The 27,979-nt window shown below is 40.2% G+C and overlaps 1 long non-coding RNA gene across 1 annotated transcript; it reads left to right on the top strand.

Annotated features, from left to right (window-relative positions):
• The first annotated feature begins 13,170 nt into the window (after nt 1–13,170).
• Nucleotides 13,171–26,386, top strand: LOC115286924. The gene is made up of 3 exons (XR_003906338.1): nt 13,171–13,183; nt 25,913–26,055; nt 26,351–26,386. It is a non-coding gene; the product is annotated as an uncharacterized LOC115286924 (long non-coding RNA).
• Nucleotides 26,387–27,979: the final 1,593 nt, after the last annotated feature.

Below are 27,979 nucleotides of genomic sequence, written 5' to 3'. Positions count from 1 at the left end.
AGAAGGCTTCTGTGTCAGCAATGGGGGAAGGTCAATCAAAGGAAAGATAGAATGAGACTATGAAATATGCAAGAGACAAAAAAAGGAGGACAGGTCAAAGTGCACTGTCCCAGGGGTTATGAGGGCCTGTATTTTAGTTCACCTTTTCTACTTCCAAGTACTTGGCCTTAGGGCAGTCACTTCACCTTTCTAGGCCTCTGCTTCCACTCCTGAAAAGAAATGACTCAACAGCAGTCACAATGGTCTCCTAGTAGAAATCTTTCTTTGTAAATGCTTCTTCCCAAATTATGTATGGCCCTCACGACCCTCACAGGCTAGAGCTCATTAGCTCAAAGTGACCACCTGACTCAGAGTGGCTCAGTCTGGCTCCTTCTTTCAAAACGCTGGGCTGAGAGTTGGTCTGGGTATTGGAAACCAAGTCACATCAATAGCAAGACAAAGCTTTTGAACTCCTGCATCTGCATCCTGCCAACAGCCCCTGTTCTCCCTTGTTCTGTGACCAAATCATTCTACTATTTTCTATGGTTCTCCTCCAGTTCTCATATCTATATATGTATAGTAGTTTTTTCCCTTTAGGCTCCCTTAAGTGATTTTCTGTTTTTATAACCAAATATGTATCATCCAGCCTACTCTCTGATCTAACAACTGATGAGTCTAGGACAAGGGCATGCCACACATTTGTAGGGAGTCTGAGGCCAACCATCTCCACTCCAGGATGTGGTCCTGTCCAGGGGTGGTTGTTGGGGCACTCACTATAAGACTGTGAATCCTTCTATAAAATTTCTCCACTCATTTGGTGATGTGTCTGAAATTTCCTCTCCAGCCATCATGCCTATGGATAGGAATGTCTCCACAGGGTCACTATCAAAAGCAGGCCTGGATTATCAGATTTACTGTTCGTTTATTGGTAGCTATAGATATTTTTGAAGTGGGAAAATTTTGAGGACAGAGAAAGTTAGAAAACATTTGGACAAAAAAGTCAACAGGCCATGGGGCACCTGTGTGCCTCAGTGGGTCAAGCACCTGACTCTTGATTTTGGCTCACATCATATCTGATAGCTAGTGAGTTGAGCCCTGCATCGGACTCCATACTGACAGTGTAGAGTCTGCTTGGGATTCTCTCATGGTTCCTCCTCCACTCACATGTGAGCACTCTCTCTCCCTCTCTCAAAAATAAATAAATAAACAGAAAAAAGCCAACAGGCCAGAAATGAGATTTTAGGGCTGCCAGTAATAGTGATGGAGTCCAAGAGACCCTCGAGGAGAGGAATCCTGCACGCTTAGCTAAATGACCCAATGCACACTCCACCATATTATTATGGATCAACCATGGACCTGTAAGAAATTTTGTGAGAGTCTGGCATGGGTTGTCTTCATGTTCTTCATGTCCTTTCCCAATTGTATGAGTAGGAGACCCCACACAAAGCCTAACGGAGCAGGTTCTGGGCAGTCTTGGGAAGAGCATGTGCTTTAGGCTAGACACTGGCCCCAATACCGGTTCCACCACTTACTAACCCCAGAGCTTTAGCCAAGCTACTTAACCCTCAGAAACTCAATTCCATTTCTCATAATGTGGCTTTGAGCAGAAATTAGGTAAGGTGCCATAGAGAAAGATGTTTAGTAAAAACATTGAAAGGAAAGAAAAATATCTATAACTACCAAAGTGAGGTATTTTTCAAAATTTTTAAAATGTTTTTTAAATTTATTTTTGAGAGACAGAGAGAGACAGTGTGAGCAGGGGAGGGTCATAGAGAGAGGGAGACACAGAATCTAAAGACAGGCTCCAGGCTCTGAGCTAGCTGTCAGCACAGAGCCTGAATGGGGCCCAAACCCACGAACTGTGAGATCATGACCTGAGATGAAGTTGGACGCTTAACTGACTGAGCCACCCAGGTGCCCCTAAAATGAGATATTTTTCAAAGGCAAAAACTTTCATCAAGATGCTGTTAAATGAATACAAATTAAGAAGATGTTTTCATAGCACTAGATTTGTTAGATTTTATGTTTTGTTACAAACTTTAATTTCAAGAATTCATCTGGGAACAGTATAAACCTTTTGTACTGTTGCACATTTGTGCCTACTGACACTTTCTTGGTTATGTAAGCAAGTTGGCTCTGGCTTGATACCCAGAGTGTGTGGTAGAACTCATCACCTGCTGTGGACTCAAACAGATGGTTGACCTCTCTGTGCTTCTTCCTGTCTGGAAACAAACTCAAGGCTACTTCCCCATATTATGGATTCTCCATGGGAAATAGTTAATAAAAGTGATAACTAAGCACTTCTCTGCCAACCAAGTGCTAAGTAATTCAGTTATATATACATATTAGCTGCAGAATGATATATACATATTAACTACATAGTATTTTTAATCAACATGAGAAATAGATTCTCACCTCTTCATCCACATTGATTAAAATGTACTGATTTTGTTCATTTCACCCATTAGCTAGGTTCCACAAGCAAGAGAGTGAACTGTTTACAAACATGTGTAAGTTCATTTGAATGGCATAGGCACTTATCTTCATTTAAAGTTAGTATGTAGGCAGTGAATAACCTGAAATCCATGTTCAGTTTCATGCTTCGAACTTATAATTTTGTATAATGTTTAACTGTTGAAGGAAGAATTCACTGATGAAAATGGGAGTCATTTATTTGCAATGGCACGGCTGCATGCTGATGCTGTTGTTATACAATGCTCATGGATACCCCTGTGCTCTCTCAGTAGGAGAGATGCAGTCATGTCCATCTAGAGCCTTCAAGGCTCCACCTGGCATTGTGCTGGTCAGAAGCACTAATGGCAACTGCCATCCAGGCTCTCATTAAGTTCACTCTTAATGAGTGTCTAAAATCTTGACGGCTGCCGAGTCGGCCTGGGGTGCCTGCGCCAGTCCCTTAGCAAACTTTCAAGCACACCCAGCAGCCATCCCTCCTTGTTCATGTTCACATTCATGGAGGTGTGTCAACACTTCACGGATCCTCCTTAGAACAGAGACAGCCCTGCGTAACTCATACCACACTGAGACAGAGAAGCAGAGCTATGAATCAGTGATTCTATGTCTCTGTTGATCCAATATAGGTCTTAGAGTTTAGTAGAAAAAGCTCCAATGGACCTGAGTACAAATCCTAGTTCAGTCACTAACTCCACTGATAACACTCTGTGATCATGAGCAGATTGCGTAGATATTTGGAAACAGAGGTGCATTAAATAAAACACCTGGATCAAATTAAGCAACTCAATAAGTGTTTGTTTTCTCCTTAGTTACAAAATCATTGGATTTATTCAAGATTAGGTACAGTTGCTTAAGTGAGTTATTTCCATGAAACAAGTGACATTAACCACAGTAAAACATTCTCCTTTATTGACTGGACAGAGATTTCACTGACACAGATAATGAAAGCATATTTGGGGGATGATCCTTGCCAAGTCCACTTTGATGTTTTTGTTATACAAGAGCAAAACCAGATGGAAGTGATGGGATGCCAAGGCTGGGTGCAAAACTATGAGACAGAGGTATGGTTTCCACTAGTTTTTACCCACTGAAATATTCTGCACCCTCCCCACGTTACAGAAGAATTGAATGCTTCTCAAATTCTACAGATCACAGAGCCCCTATCCAGGCCCCCAAAAGTTCTTTAGCAAAATCTGACTTCAAGTTAAAAGTAGAAATGGGTTTGGAGCATCTGCTTTGGAGGCCTCAGATAACACTCCCGCTTATCAAGTCTTGATCAGAGAGAATGCCAGAAACACATGGAAAGGTCTTGCCCTTCTGACCTTCCCATCATAATATTTGGAAGCGAGAGGACTGGAGGTGCTTTAGGAGGGCCTGGAAGAGAGGTTGGTGTGCCTAAGTTCAGTTCCACGCACATTCATCAAACCCATCCCTCGCGCCAGACGCGCTGGGAGCCAGGGTGGAATTAGGAACATCAACAGAGACCAGAAGGCACTGAACCTCTGGAGCCAGAATTGCACCACAGCACCAGCAGCTTGGTAAATTCACATTCACACATTTGGTTTGCACATTACATTCTCTTTCTAGGTTACAAAACTGATCCAGCAAAATACAGGCGTTGTTATTTTTTATTTAACATTCATGAGCTCATGGTGTTCTAGACATAGTGCAGAACATGATTGAAGTAGTTTAAAATTCAGTTTTGCATCAGATCTGAGACCTCAGGTTCCCAACTTTAATATAGTCCAAGGTATATGTTAAATCATGCCGTGGAGGAGGAGACATGGCAGAACCTCATAATATCTGAATCAAGGGATTAATTTGAGGATTAAGAGGAATGATTCATGAACAGCACCTAATTCAGTGCCTGGCCCAGTACGGTTCCCTTGATTCCAACTGGGCATCATCAAGAATTGTATCCAATCAGTGAAGGGCAGGTCAGCAAGATGGTCAGTATAATTAGGCAATAACTAATAAAATTATGAAATCGCTGGGTTAAGGGAAATTGTGATAATTCATCTAATCTCTCTTTACAGTTAGTCTAAATCTATTTTACTTGTAAGCTTAGTTTTCTTACCCTGTCTAACCATATTCAGGATGAATCAACTTTTGAGCTTACTCTTAATGAGTGCCTAAAATCAGAATTACATCTAGTAATTAAAAAAAAATGCTACATGTGCTCTCCAGGGAAAGATGTTTTTCCTCTAACTTCACAGTCAAACTTCAAACAGAAAGCGTCCTATTGAAAGACGGGCCAGATGCAGGTATATATCTCTGGGAGGTATCCTGGTTTCTTTTTAAATTAGGCAATGAATATACTTCTTGACATGCACACACAAGATTTGTGGCAAAAACACCTTTCTTTCATGTAACTGATTTTCCTTTAATCCCAACCTTAATGTATATCATTCTTGATGCATAATCTCAAACGGGCTTTGAACTAGTGAATGCTAACTTTGAATAATGAAGAAAGAAATGACAGTTTACTTTATAACTGGGTTCAGGATACATGAGGTTGAGGGGCAGTAGGAGTATAACCGTTCACCTTTCACCCTGGCGTAGCAGGTAGAGTACTAAAGGGAAGCGATTAGCAAGAGGTGGCAGTAAGTTAAAACCCCGAGGCTGAGTGTTCCCGAGGCATTTGCATTCCTTGGTGTGGAAGGCAGCATTTAAAATAAAAAACCATCACCAAGACAGAAAAACTGCTATGGTTATATCACAGCACACTGAGTTGCAAACCTTTTAATGAAAGCCATAATTCTTCGGTTGTCTACATCATACTATATTCTCATGCAAAACACTTTAATGCCTGGTGTAAATTACTTTAGACTTTCTTAGCATGTATTACATTTTTTAATCATGGGTGTTCAGTTCTATTTTCCATTTGGAGTCCCGGAGAGCAATATCCAAATGAAGCCAGATGAGTGCCACACCTGCAGCCTCCCCTCCTCTGGTCCCACTAGGCGCCCCCCCTCCACCGGTCCCCTTCTTTTCCTCTTCACCTCTCCCTCCTCTCCCCAGAACTACAGTACCTGGTGCATCCTCTCAGTTAGAGGGTATGATCCGGTGCTGGTTCAGACAAGTGAGCAATTGCAGCTTGTCCCTGATCAGGATGTTAGGCAGGGGTCCTGAGAAACGCTCCAGCCCACACTACACCAGGCCTATTTCTAGAAAGGTGAGATTCACCCTGCAGGTGGCTAGCCTCCTCACTGCCGTATACATTAGAATGGTCCTAGAGAACCTCTCTGTCCTCATCTGCCTTCTGAGAAAGACACCCTGAAGAAACTTTTAAATATTCACATAATATGCTAGGGCCAAGAATAGATACACAGAGGGTACATGTTGCCCGCTGCGGCCTCTGCACTCCCAATACAGCCATGTCTCTGAAACACCAGTTAGCCTGAACCGTTCTTGGAACATGCCCCCGTCTTCTACTTCTCCCCCAGAAGCAGAATCAATCAGTCAGCTACACTCCTCTAACGTTGCTCATCCACCTTTATTGTAGCAAGTGACACAGCGAGCCAGGGCTGGTGCACAGTGTCTTTCCTGGCGATCTGTGAGCACATCTGGGATGCAGATTCCTTCACCTAAGAGTCACAGTGCATAGCACGGTGCTTGTATGTCATAGTAGATGCTCAAAGTCTGCTGAAGAAATAAATGATATGTCTTATAGAGAAAGATGTCAGATTTATGCGCTGCTGTTTAAATCATGTATATTTTCATTTCACAGCCTCCAAATTGTGTAATGAAAGTAGGAAATACTCTGTGGTTGTGACAGAATTCTGTATTCTGTAGCCTGGAAAGTACATAATAATAGTAAAACATTGACTGCATTTATCCATTTTTAATTCAGGAGGTTGCAACATGGTTGCATTTGAAATTTTTTTTAGGGGGGAAAGGGGAATGAAAATTTAATATATCCTTTGCAGAATTCCCCTTTTTTTTCCCTGATGGAAAAAAAACCTCAGTTTTTACTTATTTATCTATAAGCTTTGTGAGGTTCTATTTGTTCAGCTGGTTCTTCCTATCCAGGTTCAGGGTCTAAATAGGGGCTTGGTCCAAGGTTAGCTAAAACACTGGATAAAACGAATGTTGGCATCTGTCCCTGTGACTATTGATTCTGGGGCTACGCCAGGTCCCTGGGGATTGGAAAGATTCCCTATCTGAGGCTACTTGGCTCTAAAAACCCTTCCTCCAGCTCTTGCCAACTAAAACACAGTAGGAGCAAATGTTGTGTGGCAACTGGGTATAAACACAACAGTTGGAATGCTTCAGAAAGAAGTCTGAATTTCCTGGTTAAGTGTATTCAATGTTAAAACAACAATAACAGTGTTAAAAACACATTTGGGGATTGTTAGAATGCCTTATCCACTGATTCTCATTATTACTCTTCAAGACTTGTTGGATACACTGGTGTCTCCAAGAAGTATTTCCTTAGGGATCATCTTAGAAGCTATGTTAACAGAAATTAGGTAAGGTGAAGAAATGGATCAGAATAGGGCCCCAAAGAAGGCAAATAACAATGATGGTTAAACCAAAGCCTTACCTGTGAGAGCATAATAGAAAAGGAGCAAAGAATCATGGGACTTGCTTGTAGTTGCAGTTCTTACAAGCTCTGAGATCTCAAGTAAATCCTGTCCCTGGGCTTCTACTTTCCTCATCTGTAAAGTGGGTAGGTCGCTCATAGAAACCTCTGAAATGCCTTCCAGCACTGAAGCTTGGTGAGCACAATTGGCTCTCTGACACTGACCACATGTCCTTAGCCCAGCATGCCTTGTGTCTGAGTAGAGTGCAAAGGCTCTTAGTTTTTACATTGTGGCTTCAGTGTTGGCACAAAAACAGAGACCCTCATGAATCTTCCACCCGAGGGCTACCTCATGGGGAAGGGCCATGGTATCTGCTGAACCGTGTCCCCTCAAGAAAGATATGTTGAAGTTCTAACCCACATTGAGAAGAATATCACCTTATTTGGAAACAAGGTCTTTGCAGATTTTAGCAAGTTAAGATGAAGTCATCTGGAGGCACACCACCCAACATGACTGGTGCCCTTATAAAATAGGGTAATTGGACAGAAGTTTAGAAGGAAGATATGTTTAGAGACCCAGGGAAACACTGTGAAGACAGAGGCTGAGATTACGTTGCCACAAGCCACGGGATGTCCAGGGCTACCGGAAGCTGGAAGAGACAAGGAAAGCTGCTTCCCCTGCGGACCTTCGAGTGATCATGGCCCTGCTGACACTTGGACCCCAGACTTCCAGCGTCAGGAACTGTGAGCTGTTTCAACACAGCAGCTCTGGGGAACCAGTGCCTACTCCCCACCCCAGCACCGCCTCAACTCTCCTGAGTCCACATCCATCTGCCTTCTTCACGGGACGGAATGGATATGTTGCCCACTGTGTGTGATTTAACATTTTCCAGATGAAACAGTGGACAACAGACAAGCAGAGAAGGGGGGAAAGGAGGAAAGAAGGAAAATAAAAGGGAAACTTTAAAAAATTTTTTGCATCCAAGTTAGTTAACATATAGTGTAATAATGACTTCAGGAAGAATTCAGTGACTCATCACTTACATATAACACCCAACGCTCATCCCAACAAGTTGTCTTCCCTAATGCCCATTGCCCATCTCCCCCCCTCCCCTCCAGCAACCCTCAGTTTGTTCTCTGTGTTTAGGAGTTTCTTATGGTTTGTCTCCTTCTCTGTTTTTATCTTATTTTTGCTTTCCTTCGCCTGTTCATCTGTTTTGCTTCTTAATGGATTATTACTTGGCGATCAAAAAGAATGAAATCTTGCCATTTGCAACAACATGGATGGAACTAGAATGTTATGCTAAGTGACATAAGTCAGTCAGAGGAAGACAAATATCATATGATTTCACTCATATGTAGAATTAAAGAAAGGATAACTTGTTAAGAAAACTGAGAAGTCTGGGATCAGGATTGGTATTTCACTTGTATGCTTGGGAACAGACTAACAGCTAAAGGATTTCTGTGTAAATAGCCATTGCCCTGAGCCCTCCAAGTACTCCAATGCCAAGCCCACTGTATCTGCTACCAGCTTTCTCTGTCCCTTTCCAGGGGCTCTCCAAGATTCCTTCCAGAATCCAGCCAATGAAGAGTTGACTCCTTGCCCTGCATGGGGTTTTTGGATTCTGGCCCAGGGCTACCTCTGCCACAGTCCCTTCTGATGAGTCAGTACTCATTGTAAATAATATCATTTCCAATTGGGAACCTTGTGCATTTGAATTATGGTACTGGACTTCTGCCATGATAAGAGAACATGCAGTGGAAGGAGGTGAAACCAGAGGTTGCTGGAGGGAGGTGAAGAGAAACAGGCATACTAGAGATCAGAGCAGCAGGAGGGAAGACAGAGCCAGGAAGAGAGGTCTCTCTGCAGCTGTTACTGTACAGTTGAGATACTGCTTCTCCTAAAAATGCCTCTAGCCTTCTGGTCCTTTCCCTAACAACCCACCACCAATTCCAGAGTAGGAAAGATGGGTGGAAAGAGAAGTAAGGCAGGGAAAGTGCAGTTGTTCACTTGTCCATTGGGCCAGAGCAAGTGTCAGGGGCAAGTGATTACCTGGTGGTCCTAAGCATAGAGGCTCAGGTGGGCTGGCAAAGCTCAGTTACAGGAAACTCTTGCATCAGTCAGTCTGGTGCATAGTGGAGTGGGTAGAGACATCATTTCTAACAGCAGTCACCCTCTCACCCCTGCATCCTAATCCCACTGAATCCTCACAAGACCTCTAATAAGTGTGTGTTATCATTAATTCTCATTTTGCAGATAAAGAATCTGAAACTCAACAAAGGTAAATAATTTACCTAAAGGCCAGTGGCCTCTAAGGAATGGAGCCAAATATCAAATTCATTATATTTGCTTCCAACTCCTGAACTCCTAGCCACTAGTCCATCAGTCATCTGTAGAGAGGTTATCTGGCCACGTGTAGCTCAGAAGCCACTCCGATCTAAGAGGGTAGCACATGTACCATCACCAATCCAAATTTCCAAACAAGTAGGATCCTTCGACCAAGTCAGGGTGACTCAAATAGAGATAAAACCTTATATACTTGGATGTGAGCGAGATCTTGTAAACATGGGACAGGGTGAGATTAGGGTACTCTTACTCTGCCATCTTCCCAAGCTTCTCTCATCAAGATAAAATCTTATAATAGTGAACACTAATTCCCACATTTTCAGAGACTTCTGTTCAAGTGACATCGTGTAATACTTACTGGATGTCCACTGAGAGTTGAGCATAAGATGCACTATTGTCACACACTGGCATTTCTCAAGATTTTTGTATTAAAAACAAAATAGAAGTGACCTTGAGAGATTAGATGTTATTCTTATTCTAACCCTATCTATACACTGATTGCATATAAAGGAGCATTTACCAGATACAATTCAAATTTATGGATAACATAAATCAATTATTCTTAAATAAGATTTTTCTTTATCATCTGGCTGACTCCGGAGCATTCTTAACTCTTTATCTGTGTTTACTACGTCAACCCCATTTGGTAAACACCACGCAAGCATGCCCTCAAACACAGCGCCCTTTAAAAATCAATGTAAATGTAATTCTTCCAACCTCAACTAAACTAACAAGATCTGAAAGGTCATAATGGTACCAGACATGCTATGAATAATAGCTATGGATGCAGCTCAATGATTGATTCAACCAATGGCAATGAAGGTCCTAGGGAAAATTAGCTACTTAATTTTCTCATATACTCTAGTATGTTCTAAAGCACCTTAAATTTGGGATTGGCTCTCAGTTTCACTGTGTTATCACTACATGAATTATTGGAGCCCAGAGAAGAAAAATAACTTTAAAAATAGAGAAAGTTGATTTTATTGTTAGATCCAGTATGACCCCACTCTTTTGTCATAGAAAGACCTAATATCATCAACATGCATGTTTAATCTATTTCCCTCAAACACATCTGTATTACTTTCAAAAGGCTGCCATAACTTTTTTTCTGCAAACTGGGTGGCTAAAAGCAAGAGAAATGTATTTTCTCACAGTTCTGGAGACCAAAAGTCCAAAATCAAGGTGTTGGTTGGACTGATTCCTTCTGAGAGTTTTAAGACAGAATTGTTTTTTCTTTCTTTCCTTCTCTTTCTTCCTTTCTTTTTTGCTTTTTTTTTCTTTTTTTCTTCCTCTATTTCTTTTGAGAGAGAGAGAGAAGATAGCGAATACAAGCAGGGAACAGAGGCAGAAGGGCAGAGGGAGAGAGAAAATCTTAAGCAGACTCTATGGGCATGGGCATGGACCCCTACTTGGGGCTTAATCCCAAGACCCTGGGATTATGACCTGAGCTGAAATCAAGAGTCAGACGTTTTACCAACTGAGCCACCCAGGTGCCCCAAGACAAAATCTGTTCTATGCTTCTGCCATAGCATCTGGTAGTCCCAAGCATTCCTACTGAGTATAAATACACCACTCAAATCTCCCTGTCTCTGTCTGCAAGTGGCCATCTTATAAGAACACAAGTCCTATTGGATTAGGGGCCCACCCTTCTCCAGTATAATTTCATCCTAGTTACATCTGCAATGAACCTATTTCTAAATAAGTTCACATTCTGAGATGCATGAGGTTAGGATTTCAAAATATCTCTTTGGGGGAGCACAGTTCAACCATTTGCAATATCCAAGTGAAAACCAGAGTTCAAAACACTAAAGCTGTTAGGTTACAAATCAGACAACATATTTACCAAAACTATACTACAGAACATGGAAGTTTTAGTTACAAGTAAATAACATTTTTATATTTTTGCTTTTTAAGTTATAAAATAGTTAATATAATAGTAAAATATACAAAAAAGGATACATATAATGTATGTATACTGTAGAAATAGTAATAAAATGAATATCAGTGTACCTGTCAGTTTAAAAAACAGGACATTTTGAATAAAATTAAAGCCTCCATATGTCCCTACCAAATCTCATTCCACCTCTTTCTTGGTGAGCAAGACAGACTAGGTCTCTGCCCTCATGGAACTTACATTTCAGTTGAAGAAGGCAGAATCTCATATTTATGAGAAATAAATATCAGGTAAGGAAAGTGCTACCCACAGCATTAAAATATGGTGATGTTACAGAAGGTAACTGGATGGCTACTTGGGATTGGAAATTTAAGCAAGGCTACTCTGTGGTGGTGACCAATTGATGGCCAGTTGTGTGAAGATAAGGAAGAAAAACATCTAGGACAAGGCGTGAGAAATTTCCAAGGTCATAAGACAAGACAAGCATGGCAAATAAAAGGCTCGTAGCTGGAACTTAGTAAGGACAGGATAGACCCACAGTTAAGAATATGCTGTAAAAATTGGCTTAAAAAATTTAGATTTTGTTAGAAGAGCAATGAGAGGCTATTTGAGGGTTTTAGGCAAGGACATAACATGACCTATGTTTCAGAAGCTATCTGTTGTTGCTGTGTGGTAGGGGTAGACTTGAAGCAAGGTAACTATCAGGACTAGACAGATGGATAGTGGTAGAGGCGGACCACATGGAGACTTGGGATGTGCTCTCGAGATGGAGTCTATAGGGCTCAGTGCACTGGATATGGGGAATAAGCGAAAGAGAAAATGAATGCAACTGAATGGATTGAGGTTCATTTTAATGAGATAGGAAAGATTTGTGGAGGAGCATAACTGGAGAGGTATAAGTTACAAGTTTTCTTTTATTAAGTTTGACAAATGCCTATGAGACATTCCTGTGAAGATTTTATAAGGCAGTTTACCATATAAGTTCTTGAATCTTTGTTAAAAACTAGTCTAATTCCTCATGAAACACAATCAACTCTGCATTAGTCAAGACACATTCTCTCTTTGATCAATTTCCTCAGCCATTTTCTTGTGGCCTTCTTTCCCTTTGCTTCCTGCTTATTAACTACTCAATCACTCACCAGATGTTTTCTATGTTATGTGGATGAGAACACTGCTGACATCTATCATACTGCAGACCTAAGTGGCTCTCTTTGAATATTTGTAGAATAATTGAATGAATGAATAAATGAATGAATGAATGAGTTAGTTAATTAATTAATGTACTGCTTAGGTTCTCTTGAGGCTTAAGTTTTCAAGAGTTGGGTAGTCTAGTGTAGGAAATAATACACATACTTTAGTAATACAATACAAAGCAAAAAGTGGTTAGTTGAAAAGGAAAGTTACTAATAAAGGACTGTGGACGTTCAGAAGAAGATATACAATTCAGGAAATGTGGTATATGTACATGATGGAATACCATACAGTAATGAGAAAGAAGAAACTAAAACTATATGCAAAAGCATTAATAAATTCCACGTAGTTTTGAGCAAAATAAGCCATATGAAAGAATACATGCTGTATGATTTCATTCATATAAAGTTCAAGAAAGACAGAACTAAGCTGTGGTGTGAGAAATCTGGATAGTGGTTGGTTAACATGCGTAGCGGGGCTATGACCGCAGGAAGTGTGAAGGGAATCTTGGAATTCTGGTTACATTCTGTCTTTGTTTTTGTTATTGTTTTTTGTGGAGGGGGTGGTCTGCTTATATGTGTTCACTTCATTAAAATTCACCTATCTGTACCCTTAGGATGTGTGTATCATACATACGTCAAGAACTGTAAAGTGTCTGAGGCTTACTCTGTCTGCCAGTCTGCCACAATTTTATACATGCTGGGAGAAGACATGATACCCCTGGGTCAGAGGCAAAGGACTTGATTAACTCATCGCTCAGCAAGCAGCATGAGCGGTATGTTTGTTCTTTTCCTCTTGCTCTCCTTCCTCAAAGTTGCACAAGGGAGGCTCTAATGGAATGCTGTACATGCCATGGCTTTGTGTCAACTGGGGGACCCCAAGCTTAGAGAACCCACATCTTTCATACTGGGATATAAACAAATTTATCCCACCTCTGGGAGAGAGACAATATCTTTGTTATACCAGGAGTAAACAAACTTGTCCTCTGCTTAGGAGGGAGACACTATCTTCCAAGGCTGTTCTCTATATACTCGTCCTTGGAAAGATAGTCAGGAACAAAAGCCGTCAGTGCCTCTCTGCTCCCAAGACATGCAGAAATGTGAAAGACCCATGGAGGATAATCTCACAACATGGTGTACTTCAAAAAAGTTTAAATTTAAAATTATGTGGTATCTTAGCTAGATCTTATATGGCATGATCAGATTGAGGGGAAATGACTTTAATGTAAGGAACAATGACTGGCTGAGTTTTAGTAGAGCATAGTGTTTTCTCTACCTAAAAAGTCTTCCAACATGGGAAGGTGAGAAAAATGAAACTCAAATGGCCAATTTGACTGTCTTTTTTATTGCTCAGAAAAAGGTTTGTGGAAGGGAAGAAAATCACATTAACGAATGAAACAAGACTTTAAGGAATCCTCTGCATATTTCATTTATCCTTTTCCCTGTTCCCCCAACTGTGCATGAGTTTGGATTATTTAGAGTTGAGATTTAGAAAATATTTCCATCATAATACGGGCACAGTTCAGATTTTATTTTGAAAATAAAATAAGAAATACAGAAAATAATAAACTCAAATGCCTTTAAAAGTTTTTTATTTCCGTAATTGAAAATTTTAAACCAAAATTATATTGGTCCTAATTAACTTTACTTTGAAAGACAAATCTCTAAATTTCTCTTGTCTTATTTACAATCAATCTAGATGACCCAATAGCATTTAAGCAGAAATGTGATATACTTAATGCTCAACATTTTCTCTCAGAAACATCCATTTTTATGCTACCTAGGTAAAAGTGTGGAAGTGAATATTAAAATCCCATAACCATATTTTGGTGCTGATGCTGCATTTTCACATTTTATGATCTATTTTGAGCTGTTTGACTGAATGGCAGTCTGCTGTTTAATCAAAAGCCATGTGTTATTCTATATAAGTGTACTGTATTATAAAAGTGAGTGTAAAATTAATTTCAGGATATATATGTTTAATTACATAGTCTTGTGTTACATATCTGAATCAAATTGTGCATTGCCTGTTAATAGCTTGAAAAAGTTTGGAATTAATTTAAGCAGTGAAGCTTGAGATCTTTTTAAGGAGGCCTTTTTCAGATCATAACTCAGTTCTGGAAGTTCAATCCTTTGTGGTTTTTCCAGTTTAGCCCCTGGAGTGGAGAAGTAAAGGACACGACATTTATTGAATGCTTGTCTTGCACCAGGCAATGGAATATATGGCTTATATGTATCACCTTGTTTTAAAGCCTAACAAAATTCCATGAGGTGACTGGAATTGTTCTCATTTTATACATGAACAAAAAAATCTAGAGTGGACTACTTGAGCTCACACCAGGAGTAAGAGGTGGAACCAGGGTTTGAATACAAAGCTGTATGTCTTCGAGTAAAATCATTTTCTAAAATAGTACTTTCAGGGGCACCTGGGAGGCTCATTACATGCCCAACTTTGGCCCAGGTCAAGATCTCACAGTTCTGGATTTGAACCGCTTGTCAGGCTCTGTGCTGACAGTTCAGAGCCCGGAGCCTGCTTCAGATTCTGTGTCTCCCTCTCTCTCTCTGCCCATCCCCTGCTTGTACTCTGTCCCTCTCTCATAAGTGAATAAACATCTTAAAAAATTAAAAATAAATAAAAATAGTACTTGGATATGGGTAGGAAGAAAGGACTAAAAGAATGAATATTTACCATTATGTTAGCCTTGGTGGGATTAAAGTTAATTTTTAATTCTTTATTTTATCACTCTGTATTGTCTGAATTTCTGATAATGTAGACTATATGTATATATACATATATTTAAATATAGCATAGGACTTGAGATGACTTTGAGAAGTCATTCAGGTTGAAATCATTAACGGCAAGGTCTCCCATGGGCTTTATTCACTTAATGTCTCTTGACAAAGGAGGTTTCAGTCAGGTAGGCTTCTGAAAGCCCAAGGGATAAAGCAGTGTCTGGGGACTGGATGGATGATCATGGGGTGATAGTGTGTCTTGACCCTCAAAGGTCAAGTGTGATCTGAAAGATAATCAATTCCAACTCCACTCCAAACCAGAAAGATTCTCATGGGTGGACTTTGGATGGCTTGATTGTTACTAGGTCATGTAAACAAGAGCTTCTGTCTACTTACCACTATCACTTTAAGAAAAATTTCTCTAATAGCCATTGAGAATCATGGAATCATCACCCACCCCTCTAATAAATAGCCCTTTACTTTGTATGTATCCTTGTAACAATTTGGGTCAAGATTCAAGTGATTATCTACCCCGACCCCTCCTTAAATGTATCATTCTCTTTAATATATTTCTGAAGCTAATTTTCTATATGGAGGTACTGGGATAGAAAGCCAGCTAGTAGGGGCACCTGGGTGGCTCAGTCAGGTATGTGTCTGACTCTTGATTTCAGCTCAGGTCACGATTTCACGGCCATGAGATCAAGCCCTGCATTGGGCTCCACATTGGGCTCTGCACTGGGCATGGAGCCTGCTTAAGCTGCTCTCTCTTCCTCTACCCTTCCCCCATTCTCTCTGTGTCTCTCTCTCCCTTCCTCCCCCCACAAAAAAGTTAAATCAGTTTTGTATAGTAGATGCTGTGGTATGCCACCCAGTTTCCCCCTTTTGGACCAAGGTCCAAAAAGATCAAGTTCATTCCCCCTCCAGCTTACAGAAGTGTCATTTGCTCACAGCTCATGCTTAAGACCCTCCTCAGAAACTGTCCCTAACCAAAGGAAGCTGCCTTGCCCAAACTTAGCTGCTTCCTCAAGGGTAGCCCACATCAAATGCCTAGACTATAGGTGGGTACAAAGCCCAGCAGCTTTGCTCTAAATTGGGGGCATCTCTAAAGGCCATCCCAGCTCTAGACCTCCCTGTAAAATCGTCTGAGACTCCTGTTGCAATGTCATCACAATTCAACTTCCCTTCTGCCCAATCCTTCTTCTCTCAACCCCTTACAGGCTTTGTTCCTAAGAACACTCACCAGCGAACCCTCTGCATGTGATTTGTTGTCTGAATCTCTTTCCCCAGGAACAGAACTTAAAACTCTACATTTCCTATGGCCTCCAAACCACCATTCTCCCCCAGGTGAGCTCTCGAAAGAGTAGCATCCATTATGAATATCACAGTAGCTGTATCAGGCAGATCCCAGGGTAGATCTCACTTCCTTTTGGGGGAACTGAGTAAGGAGTTAGTTACACAGACTCACACAGCAAATTTTCTCAGAAAGGGACTCAACACTCTGTTCTCCAAGCCCTAGTGTCGACTCCTGGTTAGTTTCTCACTGCAGACAGTCTCTATAGGTTTCCAATAAAGTGAGCACTGGTGTCAAACTAAACTCTAACAATGTCTGCCTTCCTAGACTTTAGAGACCATGGATGCACCTACAAGTCAGAGCTGAGAGTTTTCTGTAGTAGCAGCCAACTTCAGTAACCATTGTAAAACAAAGGTCTTTAGTTTAGGATGGAGGAAGAATGCCAGTTCATAGGTGACCCTCTGAGATCCAACACCTGTCTCTTGGGCTGGGCTTCACTATTAAGAAATCACAGAATTGAAATAGACCTTTCTTTCTCTGGGTTTGGGGAGTATCCGGGTAACTTGGCATCCTCTTTTGGATTTGCAAATCTTATCGTGAAGCCCACAAAAGCCAGTTAGAAAGATATGATGACTTCAGGAGACACGACAAAGAAATGTGTTATCTCTTCAAAACAACTATTTTTTAAAAAATGTTTATTTATTTATTTCGAGAGAGAGAGCAAGCAAGAAAGAGCTGGAAGAGAGGCAGAGGAGAGGGAGAGAGAAAGAATCCCAGGCAGGGTCTGTGCTCTCAGTGCAGAGCCCAACACGGGGCTCAAACTCACAAACCATGAGATCATGACCTGAGCTGAAGCCAAGAGTCAGATGTTTAACCAATTGAGCCCCTGGAACAACTCTTTCTATGAAAAATATACATAACAGATTGCAGCCAGACAACCTGGTCAATAAAGACTTCAGGATTTAATTGCTCGTATAGGGGAACATTTTCTTTAACATCAGAGTGAGCTATTTTCCCCAGTATTACAATGATTGTTACACATTTTGCAGAGCCCCCCAGAACTCTCTCTAGATGGGATCTGCTAACTACCATCCACACTAATGCAAACAATTGATTGACTCTCAGAGAAAAATCTTTAAAAATTGTTGTGAATGGTGGGTCTCTATCCTGCTCAACTTGTTTCTCTACTTCTCAGATATAATTTCCTCATTTAAGCATTCAAAAAGAATTTATAGTATGAGATAATTTCATTCAACTGGTAAATTAATTTAGTTTCATGAAGATAAGCTTTGTAGAGAATTCCTCTGGTTAGGCAGGTCCAAGTGCTGCTTGAAATCAGACCATGAAAATAACTTTTTTAATGATCTATATAGTCACCTAGTAACCCTTGCCATTAACATTATTTTTACCAAAATTGAAACAGAACTATAAAACTTCTCAGATTGCCCCCTTGCTTTGACTACTAGGAAACTCAGAGCTGCATTTAATGTTTAATCTCATTACAATTCTGAGATTAACTTTTCTGGTACAATTAATTCCTCTTCTTGTCCCACCCCCTCTTCATTCTATCTCTCCAGTACACAAGTACCTAATTTTTAAAAGTTATTTTTGGAAGTTTACCCTGGTAAAAAACAGAAGAGCAAGAAATATTCTTGAAACTGTGACTACTTCTGTATTGTTTGTTCAATATTCTGAAGCTGATATGGGGAGGCATGTAAATCATATGTAATTAATAAGTGGGCAATAAGGAGAAGATGTCCAAGTTCAACATCTTTCCACAAAGGCCAAGAATTTGATATGAGTGGCTGAATATAGATTATATATCCGCCACGGGAGGGAAAGCGGTCTCTTCAATATGGAATTTACTTTCCAAAACTGAATAGATCTGCGTCTCAAACAGTTCCATCAGACAAATAGTGCCTTAAATCTTCTTTGAACTGCTGAGCCTAAATCAGATTAGATATAAAAGGTTTCATTTTACATAACCAATATTTAAAGCTTCTATTGAATCTTCAGAATGATTTGCTACTACGTACGTATTTTTGGTATGAGTCCAACTTCTTAACTTGTCTAAGTTTCAGTGATAAAAGTTCACATTAACTTAGATAACATGCCAGCACCGAAAGCTCTCAGACTGGTTATCACTGTTCTCCACATCCTCAGCATATTCAGATAAGATGAGCTAAATCTTTATAAAAACTGACATTAATTGGCATGATTCCCTATATCAATTGCTCACCCAGTCAATTTTGGAGTATCTTTCCATGTTCTGTGTATGTCAGAATCTGAGATAATGGAGTGTATATGTCAAGATAGTGTGGGCGCTGCTGTAATACAAATATAACCCTAGAGTCCCAGTTACTTAGCACAATAAAGGTTTATATCTTTAAAAAAATTTTTTTTAATGTTTATTTCTGAGCAAGAAACAGAGCATGAGTTGGGGAGTGGCAGAGAGAGAGAGGGAGAGACACAGAATATTAAGCAGGTTCCATGCTCCGAGCTCTCAGCATAGAGCCCAACACCAGGCTTGAACTCATGGACCATGAGATCATGCCCTGAGCAAAAGTCAGATGCTTAACCTGACTGAGCCACCCATGTGCCCAAGGCTTATTTTTTATTCGTGTTAAGTCCCAGTGTGAGTCAGCTAACTCTTCTGAGCAGCTGTCCACCATGCTATGACATAGAGATCCCAGCTACTTGTACCTTATAGCTCTACCATCTCAATACATACTCATCTTTGTATCATGGCAGGAGAAAAGAGAGTCAGAGAGTTGCACATTGACTCTTGAATGCTTCAGCCCAGGAGTAACTTGTGTTCATGACCCACTGAGCACGTGGAGCTCATGAATATTCAGTGAATGACACTGCCTCTGATTCAGGAAGTGTACAGCATTCTGAGGGAATGTGCAAATTTCTTGCATCCAGTCCTGTGAAAATGTAGGTTCTATCAATGCCACTGGTTTTATTTTTATTTTATTTTATTAAATTTTTTATGTTTGAGAGAGAGAGCAGAGGAGGGGCAGAGAGAGAGGGTGACACAGAATCCGATGCAGGCTTCAGGCTCCGAGCTATCAGCACTGAGTCTGATGCGGGACTTGAACCCACAGACCATGAGATCATGACCTGAGCCAAAGTCAGATGCTCAACTGACTGAACCACCCAGATGACCCAGTGCCATTATTTTTAAATAAAGTCTTGTTTAATGGGGCACATTTGAGTGAATACATAACATTCACGCTTATAATTATACATATAAAACAGAATATAATTCTGTTTCAGCAAATAACTCCTTTGTTTTTTATAAGTGATTCTTATTGTGTGGATATTCAGATATTTTTTTAATAAAGGCATTGTTTTATTGTTTGAGTGATAAGGGTCGAAGACATACCCCACATAGGCAGGAAGTAGGGTTTCACTCAAATAAGAGTATATTCAGGCTGCCAGATACCAGAAGCTTAGCAATCTTCTGGGAAAAAAAAAACAAAAATAAAAACAAAAAACAAAAGCAAATATCTTTTCTCCAAAGGGAAACCATGGTTGAGAGCCATTGCTCAGAAAGGTAGTAGAGTGACAATGCTCTTCTCCAAGTTGGTGAGACTATCAGATCATTTGTTGTGTTTTGGGAGGAAGCACAACAATAAGCAGACGAAAGTCTGGGGAGAAAGGTTCCTAGGCAAGGGACTATTAGCGCATACCGACCTTTTAGAAGAAGAATATAAGAGTGAATGAGAAGACTGGCATCAGCCTTAGGACCTTGCTCAGTACTTGGAGAAGTCAATCTCGGAATTCTTGGGGGATCCAAGGGCTTCTTTTATCCTTTGGACCAACTTTTAGAAAGGAAGCAGAAAATCTTGTCAATCCAGATGAGATTGAAATGAAGGAAGTGAGAAGACTCCAATGGAAGGTTACACTTGGAGAGACAAAGGCAGAATTCAAACTGTTATGCATGGCTGTGATGTTTGATATGCCAGGGGGTGAGGGGAGAAAGGATGAGGCTGGAGAAATGGACAGTGGCCAAATCATAGATTTGCTTCCAAAGGTCAATGTCGAGTCACTGGGGGTTTCATAATCACAACACAGGGTAAAATTTCATCTTTGAACCATAGGCTGGGAGGCCATTGCAGTCTAGAGATAATGATTTGGGTAGTTACAGCCATGATGGACTAGAGCTCCAGTATATGGCAATGGGCTCTGCTGGACTTTTAATAATTGATGAGGGTGAATGGGAGAGTTAGAAGTGAATCATGATGGCTTCCAGGTTACAGACTTAGAAGACTGCGTAATCATGAGGTCATACCCACTGAGAGAGCAAAAGCCACCTGAGTGTGGAGAAAGTAATGGGACTGTTCTGTGCCCAGTGAATTTGAACATTTGTGACAAACAACAGATGTTCAATAGCTATTCCTTAAATCTGTGAATTCCTTACTCCTTCAGAAAAAAAAAAAAAAAGGAACTACTATTTCCCAATATCTGGACACCACAGAGAAAGAGTGCTGAGATCTTTGGAAAAGTGTCATGTATCTACTAAAAATTAAGATAATAAAGTCTCAATTTTTATTCAAAGTTGTCCTCGCCTAAGAGTTGGAGGCTCTCATTATTACTCAGATCTTGATGCAGTGTTCTGTCCATTGAGTTAGGCCTATTGCTTCTGACTGCCTGAATCATACCCGACTTTCTTAGATCTTCTGCACTCTGTGCCTGTACCAGCATCTACAAGCTGGCTTTAGCACGTCCACCACTCACCCAGTGAGCAGGTCTTTTACCTACCCTCAGCCAGCTTCTCATCTGTCCCACCCAAGACCTTGCAGCCCTGATGTTCCTCTGACTGGCGCCCTATAGCAATGATATAGACACTGACGCGGGATTCATAAGGAATTACCGTGTTGCAAATCACTCTTACTAAAAGTAATGTTCATCAACTACATTAGGACTATGCAAATCTATTATTGATCTCCACCCAAATTTCAAGGAAATACCTTATTCATGCTTGATATATGAAAAGTACTCAGTCAATGATGCTTGAATGAATGAATGAATGAATGGGAGAGAAATAAATTAAATGAGAGGGCTTTAGAAAAAATAAACCTCTTGCTACTCTGTCGATGCCCCTTATGCTCACACACATGTGATTTCTCAATAGCCTCCATGCCAATAATATATATGCTTTATCATAGATTTAGTGGTGACGATAATTTTCACTAATAACTACTGGGAAGTTGACAAATTCATCATACACAGGGCCTGAGTTCCACGTACACATGTCCAAGGAGAAGGGTAGGCAGGTCAACAACCTTCGTGACACAACTTCCCAAAATATAGGAAGCGTCTTTTTTGCAAACAGAAAACACAGCAAAAAGAGGAATAACACGTTTTTAATTGGAAAGATTCAGATTTACTCTTAATTTAATTCAGCTGCCCAGCAGCCATAATTAGATTTGCATCATGATGTATCTTCAATACTATTTATTTTCATAAAGGCAAACTTTCCTGAACATGTTTCTGATGGATCCTGACATTTTAAAATATGTCCTATTGTCCTTTTCTGTGCAGTAGACCAAGCATAGAGTGTTCACTCCTATATCATTGTCACTGTACCATCAGACCAGATGGCTACTTCATCATAGAATCAAGAATTAGGGATAATTTATGCTGTTCCTTGCTCTAGAACGTGCAAATAGAAAGCATTTGCTGCACATATGCTCCTGAAGAGCAGCTCGACCCAGCAGTAACCACCGCATCAGAGGGCGTTTGGTGCTGTGGCTACACGGCTTTCGGGAGTGAGAGTTCATTTCACGGAGCCCTAAGCTCTCCAGTCACAGAGAAAATCCTCACAGCACGTGAGCTGATGCTTCATCCCGTAACCAAATTGAGCCTAGAGTGCCTCTTTGTTAAGGAAAACAATTTGCAATAAAACAGTTCTAAAATGGGAAAGATTGTATCTGAATCTGCCATTGTTTCATATTCAAGGATTTCTCCCCTTCATAGGCAGAAAAATATGAATGTTGGCTAAATATTCAGAGCAGTTGTTTTTGTATCTGTGAACATTAAATGTTAGAAGCGGAAGAGCTATTTATCCTCAGCCTTCTGAAGACAACAGTGGAAATTTCTTTTTATTGGTCTATAAATAAGCAAAGACTGAACACACCCTTTATTGGGAGAAGAGCTACGGCAACTCATTACACATACCAACAGGCACCTCAGGATTCCTCCCCTGATGTGGCCATGAGCATGCAGATAGAGACGCAGACAAAAGATGGTCCTCACCAACTACCACACGTATTTAACCTGAGGACCAACTAATATTCCCTAGGTAAAAACAAAAGTGTCTATGAAATCATAAACATTTCTGGTTAACAGGTGTTATTGTTTAGGAAAATCTAGATGAATCAGTAAAGTGTCATTTAATGCACGCTTGGAAGTGACAAATCAAACAGCCTCGGCTCCTTTATTTTATAACCATGTAGTATCAACAACGAAATGCAGGGCTTTGTGGCTCTGTCTACACAGTAACAGAATCAACTGGCTAATCCAGTTATGAAAAGACTCTCCCAAATATCAGTTAAGACGCCTATTTGAATTATACAGATCTGGTTGCATTAATTTTGTTGTATGTCAATTATTTGTGGTTGTGAACACTCAGAAAAGCCTTGGAAAATGTCTTAATTATATGGGTAATATAATCCATCCCTTTTATTTGAATCTGTTTAATTTGTTCATGTGTATTAACTTTTTCAGATGAGATATCCTGTGAAAACAGACAGCTACACTAGTGGGATTCAATGGTGTAGGCAAAATTAAAAGGCTATTGGTGTAAAAAGTGAGAGCTTAACAAATTGGAAAGAACAAGAGACAGCTAGCAATAATCATGTCGCCTTTCCAAGAAAGGAACTGTATCTGCCTGTTCTCTGTACATGATTTGAGGCTTATACTCATATTAATGATGATACCTCTTCCATCAATATCTTGGATTATTACCAGTGTCTGGGAGTAATTTTATTGGCTGCTGCAGTTCATTGAGAATTAATTGATATGACACACTTACTCTACATGAACTTGGAAAAAAGTCTATCGAGTGAGTGATTTAACTCATTTTATGTTAATTATAAATTATGCCAGGAAACACTGTCATGGGTGGACTTGTATCCACCTCTGGGACTGCATATGTGAGCAGTTTGTACTTCCCACATTCTGGATAGCCTGACTTTGATTGACTGGCTAACACCTTAGGAAAGGCATTAATTTGGCACCTTCACCAGCGTTTGCAATGTGGCATGTTCTTAAACAAATGAGGAGGCAACAAAATGGCCCACGTATCTTTATTTGTAATTTAACCAACACGATGAAAGACAACCTCCAAATTGGATCATTAAAAATTTGTTGTACTCACACTCTGTATATTTTAAATACTCTCCTAAGTGTTTCATAACATTGAAAAGGAAGAGGGAGGGGAGACCTGTGCCAAATCAAACAGAAAATGAAAGATTACGTTAGAAAGAGAAGGTAAGAATGTGTGGCTACGCGTGTAAGGCGGCATGCCCAAGAACTCTTTATTTTCATTTCCTGTTCGGTACTGCTGATGAGTGGATGCCTCTGCCTCTCGGTGAGCGCACACTAGTGCCGGTACCGTTATTAAAAGCAGCCCATCCCGAACGCGTCGTTGTCATGCAGGAGCGGTAACTCACATAATGGGGGATGGCATTTCTTTCCACTCGTGCTGCTCCGCTGGTTCTAATAGCAACCTGGAGCTCAATTTCCTCCTCAAGAACATTGCATTTCATGTGGAATGTCAATTATTAAAATGCAGTGTCCCGTGTCTTACTTCTCACTAGATGAATTCATTTGCAAAACTTGCTAATTTATGCAAATGATTCTTAACCTGTAACTGCCCGGAATCTATTTTACCCTTTCTGGCTTTTGGCAGCTTGGAGCCTAGATGCAGGAAGGAAATCCGTTAATGCGCTATTTGTCAGTTCTGCCATCGTTATATTGGTTATTGAGTTGTTAAAAAAAAAAAAAAAGACAACCACCCCCCTCCGCCAAGACCAGATAAAAATATGTTATTAAATAGAAGCCAGACGACAGCTAGAGCTGAAAAATCTAGAGATTAAATTAAAGATAAACCAGAATGAGAGGACCTGATACCTGCACGTCCTGACAACCTGAGTGATGTTAGAAGCTAATGACCTCTTTTCTGGGAGAAACTAACTGGTTAATAACCCAAGGAAGGTCTATCAGCTACTGACTGAGACAGATACAGATAGTCGTCAGATAAGAAATTTCTTCCCAGGAATGAAAATCGAACTGGCCTGGATTTTAGTAACTACGAAGTACAAAAGGAAGTGCATACAATGTTTAATTTTTGGCCATGGTTACACATAAGACAAGGCAGGAAATAAAGGGATGTTTGTCAAGAAGAGGATTCCTGTGGTTCGTGTCCAAATATGGGGGTGGGGGGCAGTGTACAATCAGGTTTGCCTGGTATTTCTGTGTCTGAATGTGTATTCCCACAGCTATCCCGTCCATCAGATCTTGAGGGCTTCCTCTGAATGAGTTGGGTTTCACAATCTTACATCAATGGCATCATATTTTAATCAACTCTTCTGAAAAGATGCTGCAATTTTTGCCCCCATTGGCCCTGACGGTTACACAGATCTTTTTATGAGCAGTGTTATAAAAGAGCTTTCTGCAAGCCTTAAAGCTGTTCTTCCTTTTCCTTTGTTGAGGTCAGAGGGAAGGATTCTGATTCTGGGCCTGGCTTCAGAATCCACAGGAAATGGATACATCACATCATTTTTATTCAGTGTTCTCCATGTTGGCACGTTTCCGAAGGCCATTGAGTAGTTGAACCACCTGGATTGGATTAGCCAGAGGCCGTGGAGATTCAACCAGGGAAGCAGTGTGTGTGTGCGTATGTGTGTGTGTGTGTGTGTGTGAGAGAGAGAGAGAGAGAGAGAGAGAGACATACAGAGACAAAGACAAACACAGATACAGAGACAGAGAGTTACACAGCTGAGCTCTAGTCTGGACACCCACCCCTAACCATTGACACTACATAATATAGACCACCCTCCACTGCCGGGTTGTTCCTGTTGCTTGGCATCCCTCTGAATTTTCTGAATCTGTGCTACATATACATGGTCACAAACTGTCCTTGTAACCTTCTTTTCTGACTGCCGGGTTCCATTTTCCTTCTTCAAGTGTACCAATAGTTGCAAAGTGGGTAGGGGGCATTCGTTGTGGGTTTTGGAAAGAATTCTTTCAACTCCATGATAGGTTCCTCTGGGTGCACGCTAGAAGTCCAATGCACTATCCATTGCGCCACAGAGCCTGCACTATGATAGGTTCCAATTAAAGTGAAAAAAAGAATCTACCCTTAGTAAAATGGACAATCACCACTTCAAGCAACTTGCCCAAACCCCAGAAGAATAATTCCCCGGGAGAGTACCTATTTAATCACTCACTTTGCTCCTCTTTCTTTCAGAACCGTGTCTCTTTAAATCTACTCAAGAAGATATTCCTTCTGGCCCACAGGATGCCAAAATGACTTGATGATTTATTTATGCAGCATTTGGCAGCCCATAGTCCAGATTGTGGCTGAGGCTGAATGTTATGAGCCTTCCCCTAGTGAGTATATTTTAAAATTATATTAAAAGTATATTTTTTGAAAACCTCACTCATGTTTGGCCCAGTCTCAGACCCTGAGAAAAACAGTGATATGAGTAAGAAGTTAATATTGCTAAGGACCTAGCTAGTGAAATTTTTATTGTGAGAGATTAGAAAAAGGTTAAGTTTTCATTTGGGGAAGGGAAAAAAATGGTGTTAGGACTTGAATGCTCTAGTGATATCAAATGTGACCTTCCTTATGTACAGCAACTCATCTGATCATTCAACAATTTATTGGGCTTCTTCTATGTTCCAGGAAAAATTGTAGGCCCAGGAGACTGTGGTGAAGAGAACACCACGGCCCCTTCTCTTCAGGGACAGACATGGATGACACACAGGTAAATAAACACCGTAGGTGAACAGAAGGCTTTGAATCACACTACTAGTAATTCTCCTGTAACGAAGAGGGGTGTTGAGCTGAGACTTACCTGAGGTACAGTGAGTAGACACGTTTACCTCAGAGGATAAATTCTCTAATGTCAAATCAGAAAAGTAGAGCATCTGACAAAGCAATTTCCTGGACAATTTCACTTTTGCAAATTCTTGGTCAGAAGAAAAAGATATTGTCCAAAAGGAAAGGGTTTTTAGATCCAGAAGAGGGTGTTGAAGAGACCAAGGTGATCAGACAGAATTGTTCTAGAAGTGGCTTTGTAGTCTGACACCTTGGATTCAAACTTTATGCGATCAGTGATTAAGTGTTGCAAGGAGACCCAAGTTTACAAGGTCTGAAACAAGGCCGGGGTGGGCAAGGTTTTAATCAATGGGTAATAAAAAAAATGACACAGCCAAGGATAAGAACTTAAAATCTTGGCTGGCCAGTCTTTACTGAGAATTATTAATAGTAATATCTCATACTTGCATATCATTTTATGTATTTTTAGAGTAAAATTCACACTTTTTATGTCTTTTGATTTCCACACAATCCCAAAAGGTGTTATAATCTGCATATTAGGTGAAGAAACTAAGTCACAGAAAAATCAACTTCAAAATGGTGATGTTGTTCTCTCTACCATAGTTAGCTATTCACTCATAAATGTAGATACTCCACAATTTTGAAGCAAGCATTCTCTGTGACTACTTTATACCCTGTCACTGTAGCTAGTTAAAAAGGAAAACTTCTAGTAGTCCATTATTTTGTTCCTAGTTTTATCCATCTTCATGTGGACTTTTTCACTGAAGTTATGTCTTCAATGTGCAAAAGCAATCACTTAACTGAGCAAATTGGTAGGGAAAATGCTCTATTTGGTCCGAGCTATCAAATAAGCTATTTGAAGCCATGTTTGCTGTGGAGTGAGGTAGACTAGAAGTCAGGTTCAAAGACAGTCTATCTTTTATTGCCGACACTGTAGAGGTAGATTTCACTTCACTTACATTAATACTGAGAAGCAAAGGTCGAAGGGAAGCCTAGAATTGTATCTAAGTCAAGGCCATAAGATATCAAGGGCCCTGTTGTTAATCTTAAAAACCACAGCCAAGAACAATCACAAAAATTGAGACTCATATGTGAGCTATTATAACCTAGACCTTTGCTTAGAAACTGCTGGCCAAGACATCATATTAGTATCACTTTTTTGGTAAACAAAGATCTTTTCTCAAAACATAAAATTTCAGAGAATTTATCACTTATAAAGGAATGGATGTAATTATTACCATGTAACATTAATTGAGTGTCAAAAGCATTTTAATTAATTTATTGGGTACTAAAAATTACAAGGATATTGTATAGAACATGAAATTAAATACTTTCCTACCTATTGAGTGCCCAGACATAATTCAACAGATAGACACAACTCAACACTCTCAAGCTGCAGTAAATCTATCACCAGTAAACTTACTAGTGGTCATCTTTTAAAAACTGTTTTTTATTATGTAACTTCTCCAAAAT

Source organism: Suricata suricatta, chromosome 3 (genome assembly GCF_006229205.1).
Source record: "Suricata suricatta isolate VVHF042 chromosome 3, meerkat_22Aug2017_6uvM2_HiC, whole genome shotgun sequence".
Classification (NCBI taxonomy): domain Eukaryota; kingdom Metazoa; phylum Chordata; class Mammalia; order Carnivora; family Herpestidae; genus Suricata; species Suricata suricatta.
Note: the sequence above shows the minus strand (reverse complement) of the source record. Positions and strands in the feature narration are given on the sequence as shown.